The following is a 15,015-nucleotide window of genomic DNA, read 5'->3' as shown; positions in this document are numbered from 1 at the left end:
AAGTGGGGTGCTGTGGCCCCACCTGTAATCCCAGTGACTCAGGAGGCTGAGGCAGGAAGATCTCAAGTTCAAAGCCAGCCTCAGCAATTTAGCAAGGCCTTAAGCAACTTAGCAAGACTTGTCTCAAAAATTAAAAAGCACTGGGGATGTGGCTCAGTGGTTAAATGCCCCTGGGTTCAATTCCTGGTACCAAAGGGGAGCGGGACAGAGAGGCAGAGACAGAGACAGAGACTGGGTGTGGTGGCACATGCCTGTAATCTCAGTGACTTGGGAGGTTGAGGCAGGAGGATTGCAAATTTGAGGTCAGTCCAGCAATTTAATCAGACCCTCAGCAATTTAAGACCCTTAGTCAAAATAAAAATAAAAAATGAAAAGACTAGGGAAGTAGCTCTGTGGTAATGTGCCCCTGGGTTCAATCCCCAGTACAGAGAGTGAGGGAGATCACTACACAGTAGTAGCTGGAACCAAACACAGCTCTGACTCTAGAATTCTACAGGGCATTCTACCGCCTCTCAGGATCCACTTTTAAAAAGAAAAGCTGATTTTCACCCCCAAAGCTGCCCCCCAAAAAGTAGTATGCTCCCTGTTTGCCAGGAGGGCTCCAGGTGATGCTGAGGGACAGTCAGGAGCCCTAAGGTCCCATGGCAGTCCCAAGCCCCCAGCATACCCAGCCTGGGCCACAGCACTGTCCTCTCCTCAGCCTGGGCACAGGAGGGGCCCCTTTCACCCTGGGCCTCCCTCTCCCCCACCTTCTGCTGTTCCTCATTTACATAAATTATCTCTCCCCAATTATCCATCCAGCTGTCCCAACGGTGATCTGTGAATGAATTAAAAACGGAATATAATTTAATAATGGCTGATTAGAAGGAGATTAGTTGTTATATAAAAAGGAAAAGCCAAGAGCCAGCTAGTTGCCCTTAATCTGAGCCAATACCATCGTTATTCAGGAAAAGCTACCCTGGCCACCATCAGGCAGGGCAGACACGGGAGACAGGGAGGAGGAGAGCCCAGGTGGGGCCAGACCACCCCAGAGAGGAGATGGGGGCACTGGGAGGCTGAGGTTTGAGTCCCGGCTCAGATGGGCGCCTGGGCAGCTCCTGTGAGTCCCTTCTAAATGGGCTTGATTATTTCCTGGAGTTGCTTCTTGCTATAAATTCTAGGCCCCCTCAAATCAAACCACTGGGCTTTCTCCAGGCAGCCATTTACCACCCCGCAAAAGAGCCTCTGCCTGATCCCTGTAGGCACATGATCTAGGACTCAGGAGTCTTCTGCTCCCAGAACACGTGGACGTTGGGGACACAGACTTCCCCCCAAAGGGATTTGCCTGTCTGAGATAGGTGGTCACAGAAGGGATTGATATTGGTTGACCCAGGAAGGCTCCACAAAGGAGGGACTGGCTGAGACAAAGAGGGGTTTGTGCCTGGCAGGACCTCTGTAGCCTTATCTTAGTGACTGAACCCAGTGAGGGGACTTGTCTCTGGGATAGGAAGCATGGCTTTCCATCTCTGCTTTGCCAGTGCCAAGTGTATCCTTGAACAAATAGATGCTGCCTCCAAAGTACCTTCTGTGATTGCCCTCATGTAGGTCGAATGTGCCTCTCTGCTACCAAAACACCCTGTGTCTACGCCCTTAAGAGTAAGGCCAGTCACAGCCAGGTGCAGTGGCACATGCCTTGGGAGGCTTGGGAGGCTGAGGCAGGAGGATTACAAGTTCAAGGCCAAACTTGGCAATTTAGCAAGTCTCCAAGCAACTCAACTTAGTGAGACCCTGTCTCAAAATAAAAAAAATAAAATAAAAAAGGGATGGGGACATGGGTCAGTGGTTAAGCACCCCTGGGTTCAATCTCTGATAATAAATAAATCAATAAGGTCAGTCACGGTTATGCAGAATATCTGTCCATCCATCATCTATCTCTCATCGATTGATCCATCTTCTATCATCTATGTATCCACCCATCCATCAACTGTATCTCAAGATAGTTTTCTTGTTTGTTGGTTGGTTGGTGCTGGGAATTGGACCCAGGGGTGCTATGCCACTGAACCTCATCTCCAGCCCTTTTTATTTTTATTTTGAGACAGGTTTTGCTAAGTTGCTTAGGACCTCACTAAGTTGCTGAGGCTGCCCTTGAAACTTGCGATCCACCAGTCTCAGTTTCCCAGGCTGTGGGTGTCACAGGCATGTGCCATCGCACCCAGCTATTCCAAAATTGTTTTAAAGGAAAATGGATGGAGACAGAGCATGTGGTTAGGAGGACAGGCCGAGTCAGGCTGCTGGGTGAACCCCAGGTCCACTGCTTGCTGCTCTGTGACCTGGGCATGTTGCTGATCTTTCTGGGCCTCAGTTTGCTCATCTGTAAAATGCATGTGTGTAACCATAGTTCCTACCTCATGGGGTCTTATGAGGATTGAATGGGAGAATAGAGGAAAAGCACTCGGAACTGTCCCCAGTGCCTGGTGAGTGCTTAATAAGCACTGCGGTTTCATAGTGCATGTCACTCTGGTGCCGGATCTCTGATGTTCCCTCCCAGCCATGGGCACTCTGAGAACCGGCAGGCCTTCTCTCCGTGTTGATAGTGGTGGGTAGACAGATGGGTCTGCATGGGCTCTCTCAACAGCCTACCTGCCACGTCCCCATTGCAGGACCCAGAGGAGTGTGACCAGCATGGTTCATCCAACACCAGCTCTCCATGAAGAGGCTCCTAACATGCCCACCATGTTAGTCTGACTTGGATCTTGGTGGTGTGTCCTCTGTGGTCCACGTGAGAGGATGCTGGCCAGTTCCTGAGCATGCACAGAGGATTGGAGGGGCAGATGGCCCAAGGAAATCGGCATGTTGACACCAGGAAGACAAGTCTGAGTCCTCAGAGTGGATGCTGAGGGCCGCCCAGGAGCAGCCTGCAAAGAAAATAGTCTGCAGTGTCAGAGGCTGATTGCCCTCAAAATAAGCAGAGGTACAGAGAGTGTGCACAGCGGGTGTCTGTTCATGGGCTAACCAAATTTTCCCAAACTTTTCTCGTCTTGAAACTCTTGATGTTTGGAGGGGCCAGGGAATCTGTACAGTCATTCTTCAGTACCCAGCAGGGAATGGTTCCAGGACACCCCCCACACTGAAACATTTGGATGCACAAATCCCTTATATAAAATGGCATATTATTTGCATATAGCTTAAATACATCCTTCTTTGTATTTTAAATCTTCTCCAGATTACAATGCAAATGCCGTAATCGTTGTTGCACTGTATAGTTTAGGGAATAATGGTAAGAAAAGCAAGTCTGTCCATGTTTAACACAGACACAATTTTTTTCTGACTATTTTGTATCTGCTGTTCATAAATGTGGAACTCACATTCATAGAGGACCGACATGCTTGACAAGAGCCCCAGGTACGTCTCAAGAACCGAAGGAATCCACTCCCATCCCATCCCTTAGGCCTGGGAGCTGCAGTGCCCTCTGGGAACAGGGGCTGACTGGTGACCCCCACCTGCCCCAGAACCCTCTGGAGCCCACAGTCGTACTCCCCACCCAGGCCAGCCTCAGCCTCAGTGGTTCCTTGCGGAGCTCAGAGCACATCCATCCATATTGCAGCAGGCAGAGGCCCTTCAGGCCAGCCCAGGATGTGGGATAATTTGATATTCAAATCCTGGCAAAGACCTGCTTCAAATTGCTACAAATTAAGCTGATTTTGCCTCTCTGAATGAGGGATTTGCTCCTGTGGATCAACTCTTCCTGGACTTGATGAGGTCAGGATTAGAGAAGAGGGATGGGGAGAGAAAGCCCCAGGCGGGGCTGGAGGGCTGGAGAGTTAAGGGAAGGCGGAGCCTGGTCCCCGGAGTTAGGGAAGGTTCCCAGGGTCTCAAAAATCATCTCTACCCAGGGATGGATGGCAGGGCCTCTGAACCCCAAATGGGTCGGTCCCGTGCTATAGGTCCCCAGGGAAGCCCAGCCTATACTGTTCACAAGGCAGTTTGTGGACTTCATCTGACTCATCCCAAGCTCTGTGAGCCAGGGGAGAAATGATCACTCTCATTTTATTGATGAGGAATGGAGACTGAAAGAAAATGGGGCTGCCCGGGTCAAAGACAATCTTGACCCAACCACTGCCACTTAACTTGCTGTGTGACCTTGAACCAGTGACCTCTCAAGAGTGGATTAGCTGCGGTGCACACACAGTGCCAGGCATCCAGCAAGCACTCTATAAACACTGGCCCATGTTCCAGGCAAAGCCCTGAAGCTTGCCAGCCACGGAACAGGGATGGGAAACAGACTCTCTGGGCCTTGCTCGCTCAGCTCAGGGAGAGTCTGTCCCCTCCCCTGCCTGCTCAGGCTACCGACTCCTGACAGGACCCCCTCCCTGGCAGAACCTCATTTCCATCTGTTTTATCAGGGCCTGTACTGTATATTGCAGCAATTTCAAATTGCACCATTAAAGATTTTATGCTGGAGACGTTAAAATTAAAAAGATCTATGTGCAGAGAGTCACAACGAATTTAATCAACTTGATTTAATAGAAAACAGCAAATGGAATTTATGATGCTCCAAAAGACAAGGGAATTTTTTTTCAACAAAAATAATAAAAAGCACTTTGTGGAAAACAGAAAGTGGAGTTGGGGGGGGGGGCTCCCCATCTGAGAGTTTATCAGAACCTAATCCGCAGCGAACAACCCCAGTCGGGGCTGTTTGCCCACTAATCCCAGCTGCCATTAAAATATTAAAGATAAATCTAATCGTCTCTTTATCCAAAATAAGCGACTTTTGTGTGGGGAGAAAACGTCTAACCCTTTGGGAGGAGAATTAGTCCCTAATGCATCAAATGGAATTCGGTCCAGGCTGGGGCGAAATAGGGTTTAGAGGCAAATGAGACGGTAATAGAAATAAAACCCAGAATAACAAATTAAAAACCCTCATTTACACGAATTAAAACGGCTCACAAAAGGACTGGAGGCCCAGCCCTGCCCTCCTCGGCTCCCAGGCCCCTGGCCCCTCCCATGGTCTCATTGTCACCCATGCAAGTCCCTGGGAGAAGCCAAGGCATGACCTCATCCCCTCTACCTCTGCCCCCACCCTCCCAGATACTTCCAGTCAGACGTGTACAATGTCCCTTGCCAAGCGCTGGCCCAGGCTGGATGTCCAAAGGCTCTGCCACACCGGCTGTCCTCCCGCCATCTCTCATTATGTGAGGTCCTGGTTTAGTTTCTTAAACTCCTGGAGCCCCATCGGCTCAGAAGAAACAGGATAAGAATAACATCCCTGTCCTCATGTAGCCCCTGTTGTGACTCCTTTTGGGGTCTGGCCTGGCATTACTGAACTCCATCAGGGGGTGAGATATGGGAAGCCACAGCACCACACCTGACCCATGGTGACTACCCAGTAGGTGGCTCTCACTGAAGGCTCCCCTCAAGACCTCTAGGCAGCTCAGCCACAAAGGACCCCAGGGAAGCCAAGCCTCTGCCCCTGGGAGGAAGAAAAGTTCAGCTGTGGGCAGTATCTGAGGCAGAGGGAGCCACCGGCAGCCTGTTTGAGTACTAGGTGGGGTCACCCCCTGCACTGTCACTTACAAGGGCTGAGGCCACCCAGATGTTAGGCATCTCAGCAACCAGCCCTATGACCCACAGGTGCCTTCCGGTTGGCCTTGTGGATCCTCCTTCATATCCTTCCCGCCAACGTTTCCCAACTTCTTATCAAGGGCTGAGTTTCCTCATGTTAAAATCATACCATTCTGCCTTAGTGGCTGGACACTTCTCTCAGGAGACACACATACCACCAGAAGACTCGAGGGGGCCTCTGTGAGCCACCACAGGGCCACAGAGCCTTGGTATAGGCGAGTGTGACAAACCCCTTCCTGAGGGCCTGTTTGGACTGCAGAGGGGAGAGGGTGAGGAGGGGGCCCTTATGCCCCAGTAACCCCTATACACCCTACTGAAGCCCCACACCAGGAGGGCCGGAGTGTACCTCTGACCTCCCCCAGCCTTCTTAACAAATCCACTTGAACAGGAAACTCGTGCTGACAGCGTTTTATTATGGGATATTGAGTGGAATTGGCTTGTCGGGCTAAACCTTTCCCTGGTGGTCTCTGGATTTCGTTGGCCTCCTCTCCCTGTGCCTACCATGTCCCTCAGACTATGACCCCAGTCTTTGTCATGACAAGTGATGACTCTAGACCAAGAGAAAATTAGGCTGAGGTGGAGAGCCCCTTGCTCTGTGGCAGTGAGTGGCGCGCTACCGAGGACAGCTGAGGAGAGACATGAGGAGGTACGAGGTGGGATGGGATCTTTCCAGAGCAGTATCCTAAATCCTGAAGTTTGATGGAAAAATACTGAGAGGAGATGGCGGGTAGAGGAGGTGGGGGCTGCATTGCTTCAGGGAGAATGTCCCATTGAACATTCCAGCCCTAATGCCACCTCCTCTAGGAAGATTTCCCTGCATGCTCCATATAAAAGGGGAAACTACTGGGCACAGTGGAGCACACCTGTAATCCCAGTGATTCAGGAGGCTGAGGCTGAGGTGGGAGGATTGCAAATTTGAGGCCAGGCTCTGAAACTTAGAGAGACCCTGTCTCAAAAAGAAAAAACGGACTGGATATGTAGCTCAGTGGTAGAGCACCTGGGTTCTATCTCCAATACCTCAAATAATAAGGGGGATGGAACTGAGGTCCAAAGTGGCTAAGTTGCAAGGTTACACAGCTAGCAAGGGCAGATGGGGAACTGAGCCCAGCACTCTGTGATTTGAGAGCCAGTATCCTCAAGGACCACACCGCACTGCCTCATTGGTGACCTTAGCCTGGAGGAGATGGGAAGGTGACAAGAGGTGCCCACGGTGTACCAGGGACAGTCTGTGTGCCTTATCTCCACTGTCCCTAAGTCCTCTCAACACCCTACAAGGTAGGTTCTCAAAAGAGGTTCCCGTTCTACAGAAGGAAAAGCCGAGATGTGAAGAGGTTAAGCTTTGTGGTGTTACAGGCCTTCCTTGGAAGCCCTCTCCTTGTCCCCATAACACTTTGTCAAGTCATGCCCACCGGGTCTTCACACTCTGAAAGGTGTTCGGGGCAGCCTTCTTGGACACTCCCCTTTCCACGTTCTGGCTTCAGCCCTCACCCCCACCCACTAGGCTTCCCGTCTCCTCTTCTACCCCCACATCACATCCATCTGCACCCCACCTTCCAATCCTGCCCTTCACCACACAGGCCCTGGTCAGCCACCCAGCTCTGTGAGGCAGGGGCCCTGGCATGAACCTCCTCCCCACCCATCCCCATGCCAGGGCTCAGTAAGGGAGGTTTTGAGGGCAACAGTGGGTGGATCTGAGAGTGGAATATGCCTGTTTTGGCTAGAAGGGAGTTGTACCTGAGTCAGGGAACATCCACGGAAAGGAAAGGAACAACTTAGAACAGGTGTGGAAAAGGTCAACACAGGAAGGTGCTTGTGGCATATTATAGTGCATTCCATGTGAGAAAAAAAAAAAGATTTACTAAACGGTATACAGTGGAATCCCATATTTATAAATGTAATTACTTACATGCTTAGACTGTAGCCAAAAACCAGACAACCTGAAATGTTAATGGCAGTTATCTTGGGATGATTTTAATGCTTTTCTTTTCGTTTAACCAATATTTTCTTACTTTTCACCATGAACATGTATTACCTTTGTAATAGTAATAATATTGATAGCAATACTAATAATGATAAAAAAAAGTTATATTTGGCATGAAATTTCCTGACGAAGCACTTTTCAAATTCTTAGACTCACCTAAGTCTCCTTTGCCCCTAATCAGCCTCTGGCCATGAACCTGGATGTACCAGGGGGCATCTGGGAATCATCAGGGCAATACCTGGTCTGAGCCCCAGCGAACTGGTGACTGAGAAGAGTTAAACCCTGGCCAGGAAGTGGAGCGAGTAGGGGCCTCTGGATCTGTCTGGAAAGTGCTGGGGCTACAGGGGAGGAGAAAGAGACTCAGCAGAGAAGCAGTGATGACAGAAGCAGAGAACAGTGGAGGCCCCGGGGACAAGTCACGCACAGAGGTACCCTGTGGGAAGAAGCAGAAGTTCAAAGTCAGTGAGGACAGGCAAGAGGACTTTGCATCATGGGTTGGGGCATTGGAAGACAGAGGGAAGTAACTCTTGGCATGGGCATCCAGGAATCTGAGGCCCAGTCAGGGCTTCGCTCCACAGGCTGAATGGGCTCCATAAGAAGATATGGACAGGCCGGGGAGATAGCTCAGCTGGTAGAGTGCTTGCCTCACAAGCACAAGGCCCTGGGTTTAATCCCCAGCACCGCAAAAAAAAAAAAAAAAAAGAAAGAAAGAAAAAGATATGTACAGGACTGGGTAGTGCTCAGTGACAGAGCACTTGCCTGGTATCCCAAAGGCCCTGGGCTTGGTCCCCAGCATGTGCAAACACACACACACACACATAAAGATCTGTTCTCTATACAGCCACATAGTCTGCTTTTCTTTAACATCTTTAGAACCAGCCCAGGAACCAGGAGGGTCTGGCAAAGTCATCAGGTTATCTGTTTATACAGAGCATCTGGAGAAAGCCATGGCTTTTGGAACCCCCTAGGCCTGGATTCAAATCACTTCTGCCACTCCCTTCTCTGTGGCCTCAGACAAGCTTTGTACCCTACCTGACACTTCTTGAAAATGGGAATTACGACAGATAACATGCAGAGTGACTTACAAAAGATTCTTTAACAGAGCCCACTTGAACTGACGGAGGATACTGGAACATGACAGAGACCATGGCTAGAGGGGGAAAGTGTACTCGAGCCTTAGCAGCAACAGGGGAATGAACTCATGGCATGACCAGTCCTTCTTCTCAATCTGATTCTCTGGCCGTGGGTTTTCTCCAGAAATGGTTGCTGCCAACTCCCAGGTTTGTGGGTTACATCTCCAACCATCAGATAAAGGTTAAACCCAAATCCAGAAATCGTAGGAAAGGGAGTCATGGACCCAACCCAGGGCAGGTGAACGGCCCTGAGCCAATCAATGGTGGCCTGAGAGTGAAACAATTTAGGACATGGGGAATAGAACATTCCCAGAATGCACGGCGCTGGGTTAACAAACAGTAAGGTTCCACGATACAGGGTTGTTGTAGATATAACAACCACAGGTCAAAGGAAACACAATGCTACTGAGTGCCTGCCCCATACCAGACACCAAGCACTTCACCTACGTTCTCTCGTTCAATCCCTACACAATCCCATAATGGAGTCTTTAATGATCTCTATTTTACAAAAGAGGAAACTGAGGCTCTCAGAGGTCAAGTATATGGCCTAGATCACATAGTTTGGAAGTGTTGGAGCTGGGTCTGAATCCCAGTCACCTGACTCCAGGTATGTTTTCAGCCATTGAGTCGTAATGCATCATATCAGGTGCTGTGACCACGTGGCCCAGGGTACTCTGGAGCCAGATGGATAGCCTGGCAGTGTGTGTGTTTATTCACAGAGATTCCTTTCCTCTCTACCCCTGTTATAGCTCCCCTTGTGCAGGGAGTCTGTTGCCCCACCCCACTGGTTTGGGGCTTGGTCATGTGACTAACTTCAGCTAACAGTACATGAGCAGCTGGGGCATTAAGTGCAGTAGAGTGGTCTGGCTCAGCCTCTGGTCAACCTACCTTCAGCCAGGAGAAGAGCATGCCTTGGTAGACACCAGTCCCGGAAAGTGACAGGTGAGGCAGACCTGACACCAGCCCACACTTCAGAGCCACGCCCAGCTGTGCCTGGCTGACCCAGGGACCCTGAGATGTTTGCTACACAGTGTTTGTAGAAGCCGTGGAGTTGCACTGTTTGGATGTCCCTTGCTATTTGTTGTTAGTGGACATTTCCGGTGTGGCCCCTGTGTGATCCACTGCAGTGTGTGAGTGACTGGATATGCCGTGGCTGCTAGGACCTGACCATTTCTGTCTAACTCAGGCCTGTCAAACCAGCAGTCTTCCCTCCAGAGCTCCCTGTTAGAATGAACCCAGACTCTGTGAGACCTGCACTACAATCCAAGGCTCTGCCTGCCCAATCACGCTTCCTCCTCTTTACATGTCACAGGTGTCCCCTACACCACAAACCACTTGCACTCCTAATTCTTTCTCAGCATCTGCTTCCCTCAAGTATCCAAATGGAGATAGTCTTATGGCCACAAAACCTAATTCACTGGGTTCAAATACTGACAGCACAATTCACTAGCCAACTGACCATAACCACACTGGGATTCAGTTTCCTCATCTGTAAAAAGAAGATAAGAGAAGCATCAACCTCTTTGGTTTTCCATGAGTATTAAATAAGATAATCCATGTATAGTGCTGAGCAAAAATGTCTGGCACATAGTAAGCACTCAATAAATATTAACTGAGATTGCCAGAGATGGTTATAAATTCCAATAGATAAATGCAAGCTATATGTAAATGCTAGATAGTAAAATACCAAGTCAACAGGAATAAATCTCAGGAGGATCTTTAAAAGCCTGAAGAATGAGAAAGGTGGGCAGATGAGATGCAATTGTGGACAAGTACCAGGTAGAAAAAATACCTAAGCTTGCAAATAAGATGGTTGAAACATTCTGAGTCATCATTTGTAATCAAGAAACAGAGGACCAGACGTCTGACTGATATTTCACCATCTTCTGAACATATTTTCTACCATAGCCTTCTAAGAAAGCCAGGGCACACCACTGCAAAACTGTTTGGGGGGTCATCATTTAAGACACTGGGGAAGTCACCTAGGTGTCAGGGAAGAGGATCAAGTAAAGTTCAGGTTCCATGAGGTTGGAGTGGGGAAATGGACCCAAGAGAGATTGCCAGGACTTAGGCAAACCAGATCTCTGCTAAAACCATAAGTAAGCCTTCCACTTTTCCCCAAATCGAAACATTTTATTTCAAATGCTTCTCCACAGTTTCAGTAAGGAATTGCTTGTGACCTCCAGTAACAGACAGCAGAGACCAGTAACTTCAACACTGAATTCACTGGGGCAATTCCAGCTCTGATATGATAGCTGATGGTTTTCAGGCAACCAGATACCTATCCTCTCTACTCTCCCAGTGTTGGCTTATATCCTCAAGGTCACTTCATATTCCATGACAGTTGCTGAAGCTGTACCATGTCTGTGTTCCAGTCAGACAGCTGGAGGCAAAAAGGAAAGAGCAGAAAGAGTGTATGCTAAATGTCTTGGTCTTCTAGTTGCAAAGGAGGCTGGGAAATGTAGTCTTTAGTTACTAGGAATATCATGTCTCGGAATAAAATTAGGGTTCTGATACTAAAGGATGGAGAGAATGGAAATTAGGCTAATAACCGCTCTCAGTCTCAGAATTTGCAAGATGTGCGTAGATCAGAATCGGCAAGATTTCCCTCCAAAGTTCTTCTCTTTGTAAACCTATGCTAATAGTAGTTCAGATTTGGTCCAAATTTGATTATTTAGGGAAACTAAGGTTTCCAGCTTGGATTGCAGCATGGGATAGGGTTAGGTGCTACATTTACATCTTATAATAAAATTCTGGGTTATACACAACTCTGTCTGTCTTAGCCAAAAATGAATTTATTAGAAAGATACCAGTAGCTCAGAGATTCGCCAAGAGACCAGAATCAACACCTGGAATCTCACCGTGATACTGGTCTGGTGAAGAAGCCACCGTGGCTACTATTACCTCCACTGGACCCTAGGTAGGTGCTGGAGCTCCCCCTGCTGCCCCCACCAATGCTGGCCATGGAATTCTCCTGCTAACTTATTGCTCTGCAATTTGATCTTGTTTCAGTCACTGCTGTCACCAGAGAAGCTCCTCCATGGTTCTTGCGTCTTCGTCACTGCCTCCCCATTCAAAGCCCAGGGTGGTTGCTTCTGATTGGTGGAGCCCAGGTCACCTGGCCACGTTCTAGTTACAAGAGAAGCTGGGAAGATAAATGTTTGGAATTTTCAGTTTCATCACAGAATAGGAACTATGTCTTCCACTAGGGCTCATAAGCTGTAAAATTTCCCAAAATAAGAACCAAGTCCAAGCTGGGTGCCATGGCGCACTCTTGTAATCCTAGCAACTCAGGAGGCTGAGGCAGGAGGATTGCAAGTTCAAGGTCAGCCTCAGCAACTTAACAAGACACTGTCTCAAAAAAAATAAAAATAAAAAAGACTGAGAATGAGGTTCAGTGGTTAAGTGCCACTGGATTCAATCCCTGATACCAAAATAAAAAATTTAAAAAAAGAAAGAATCAAGTTCTGATGTTGGACAGCCCATAAAATAATAAATATCCATTACAGGACTTTATAGACACTCTTTTCTTTTGCAGTGCCGGGGATGGACCTCAGGGCCCTGCACTAGGCAAGTGCTCTACCACTTCATTCCTGGGCCTCGCTGTTTCACATAATCTTCACGACAGTCCTGTGGAGTGGGTCTTATCACTCCTGCTTTATGTGTGAACAAATGGAAATTCAAAGAGCGAAGTCACTTGTCAAGGTCATGTAACCGGAAAGGGCCAAGCTGCCCACTTCAGATGGCCAATACATAAGGAAGGAATCTGGAAATTCTGGGGATCAGATTCTGGAGATGCCTTTGCAGCCCCATTCCTTTCCTGTCCTTGATTGGATACCCATGGCCATGTTGTCTGGTGTCTGAGGAGCTACTCTCAAGGTCGCGTGCCTTTTGCCTTCCTCACACCATCCTGTCTTTCCAACCATTTACAGCGGTTTAATATTTATGTCTGCTACAGAGTGCTCATTATCCATCCTGTGATCCTGCTTGGATCCTAGCCTGCCTCTAACTTGAACAGAGACAGAAGCTGAACTTCTGGGTTCAGGAGGAGAGGCCACAGGGACCCTTGACTCAGGAGAATCTCTGGGACTGATGTGGAGGACACAAAAGTGACCTTCAGGAAGACTTTTGGCTCCAAGATCTCTGAGCTGCAGACTATGAGAATCATACTCCACCTGGGAGAGATCTTGGAGCTTTCAAATTTCTTTGAATGAATCCCAAAGCCATCCCCTGCTTTCCATGTCCGCTGCCACCCTCTACCCGCTAAACCAACAACAGTGGTCTCTTGCTTGAATCACATAACGGCTCCCAAACTGGCCTCTTTGCTTTGTAGCTCCTAACAGTTTCCTTCCCTGCTGTCCCCGACTCTAGCCTGTTACCTCCCTGCTGGTCCTAAGAAACACCTACCTGGTTTCTCTCTAGAACGTGTACACTTGCTGCCCCCCTTTTATGGTTTGAATACAGTTTGAGTGTGTCCTTTAAGGGCTCTTTACCCTTAAAGGAACCGAGTGGAAGGTAATCAGGCTGTCAGGGGTGCTGCCCTCGGGAGAAATTAATGCTGGTATTCAGGAGTGCGTTAGTTCTCATGAGAGTGAGTTAATATAAAAAAGTAAGTCTGGCTCTTCCATCTCTTGTGGCTACCTGTCTTGACATGTGATGCTTCCGATACACAGTCCCACCTGATGCCATCCTCCATGATGCTTTTGCCAGAGGTTGCCCAATCTTGAACTTTCAGCCTCCAAAACTGAGCTAAATAAACCTTTTTTTTTCTATATATTATCCAGTCTCAGGCATTTTGTTATAGCAATGAGACATGAACAATATACCCCTAATCCTGTCCCCATCCTTGCCCCGCACATGGCTGGCTTCTTTGCACCACTCAGATCTCTGCCCCATGTTGACTCCTCATAAAGGCCTTCCTGTCCCATATCCTCATGAGGTCCCCACAGTCAATGTATAACCCCTTACCCTGGTTTATTTTATCCCCAGCACTTTTTACCTTCTTAAATCATCTTGCTTACACTGAGGGTGTAGCTCAGTGGTAGAATGTGTGCCTGACATACATGAAGCCCTGGTTTTGATCCCTGGCATGCACATGTATGTACACACACACAACACACACACAGATACACACATGCAGTTCTTGCTTACTTCTTTACTTTCTTTTTGTTAACTATCTCCCAAAACTGGAATATAAATTCTTTAAGAACAAGGCTACTATAGATTAAATCTTAAATGTCCCCCAAAGGCCAACCAGTAGGAACTGAAACCTCCCAAACTGTGAGTCAGCATAAACCTTTCCTATTTTTACATGGCTTATCTTAGGCATTTTGTTACAGTAACAAAAAGCTGACTAATTCAAGGGATTTTTCTGTCTTTAACACCACTGTATTCTTGACAAGAATAATACTTGGTACATAGTAGATGCTTAATAACTATTTGATGAAGGAATAAATACTTGACTAGGTTATCTTCTTAAAAATTTTTTAGTTGTCGATGGGCTTTATTTATTTTTATGTGGTGCTGAGAATCAAAACCAGTGCTTCATACCTGCTAGCACTCTACCACTGAGCCACAACTCCAGTCCTAGGTTATCTTATAACAATCTTGAGAGAACAAACATCCTCTTAGGTTGTCAGGAATGTGGTCATATCCACCATCTGGGACTGAAGAGAAACTGAGATGCTGCCCAGAGGCAGGCAGCAAGCTGGTAATGGAGCAAGTCCTCTACGTCTTCCTTCTTTCCTTGTTCTATCTGCCTGTGGATGAACATGGCAGAAGAGACCAGGATGATGCATGCAGGCAGTGTCTTCCTTTTCCTTTGAGAGGCCAAGGAAGGGTTAATGCTGGGGAAGGAAGGGCCCAGTGAGGTGTGAGCAGCTGAAAAGCCATGGATGGTGTTCTGCCTGGATGAGACCCCCAGGTCAGCTACTGGGGGCTCCTGACGGTGGGTGACAGGAGACAGGACCATCTACAGAGTTGACTGAAGGTGTTACCAGGAGCTATTCCTTCCTCCCCACTTCCTGAACTACCCCCCAGGAAAATTCTATAGGTTACAGATTACTTCTCAGGCTCTTGGAGAACTAGGAGGAAAAAGCAAGCCTTGGTGTTTAAGGTAAGATATTCATATCAGACCTGAGTTCTGGGGATTCTCCTCAGCCTTGACCTCAGTAGCCCATGGCACCTTTGGGTACCCAGACCCCCTTCATTTCTTCCCTCCCATCCTTATAGGGGAGGATGGTATCTCAAGAATTTGGGGGGACATTGCTTGTCTCTCTATTTCCCAGATCCCTTTCTCCA

Source organism: Sciurus vulgaris (assembly GCF_902686455.1).
Source record: "Sciurus vulgaris genome assembly, chromosome: 2".
NCBI lineage: Eukaryota > Metazoa > Chordata > Mammalia > Rodentia > Sciuridae > Sciurus > Sciurus vulgaris.
The sequence above is the reverse complement of the archived record's forward strand: the minus strand, read 5'-3'. Positions refer to the sequence as shown.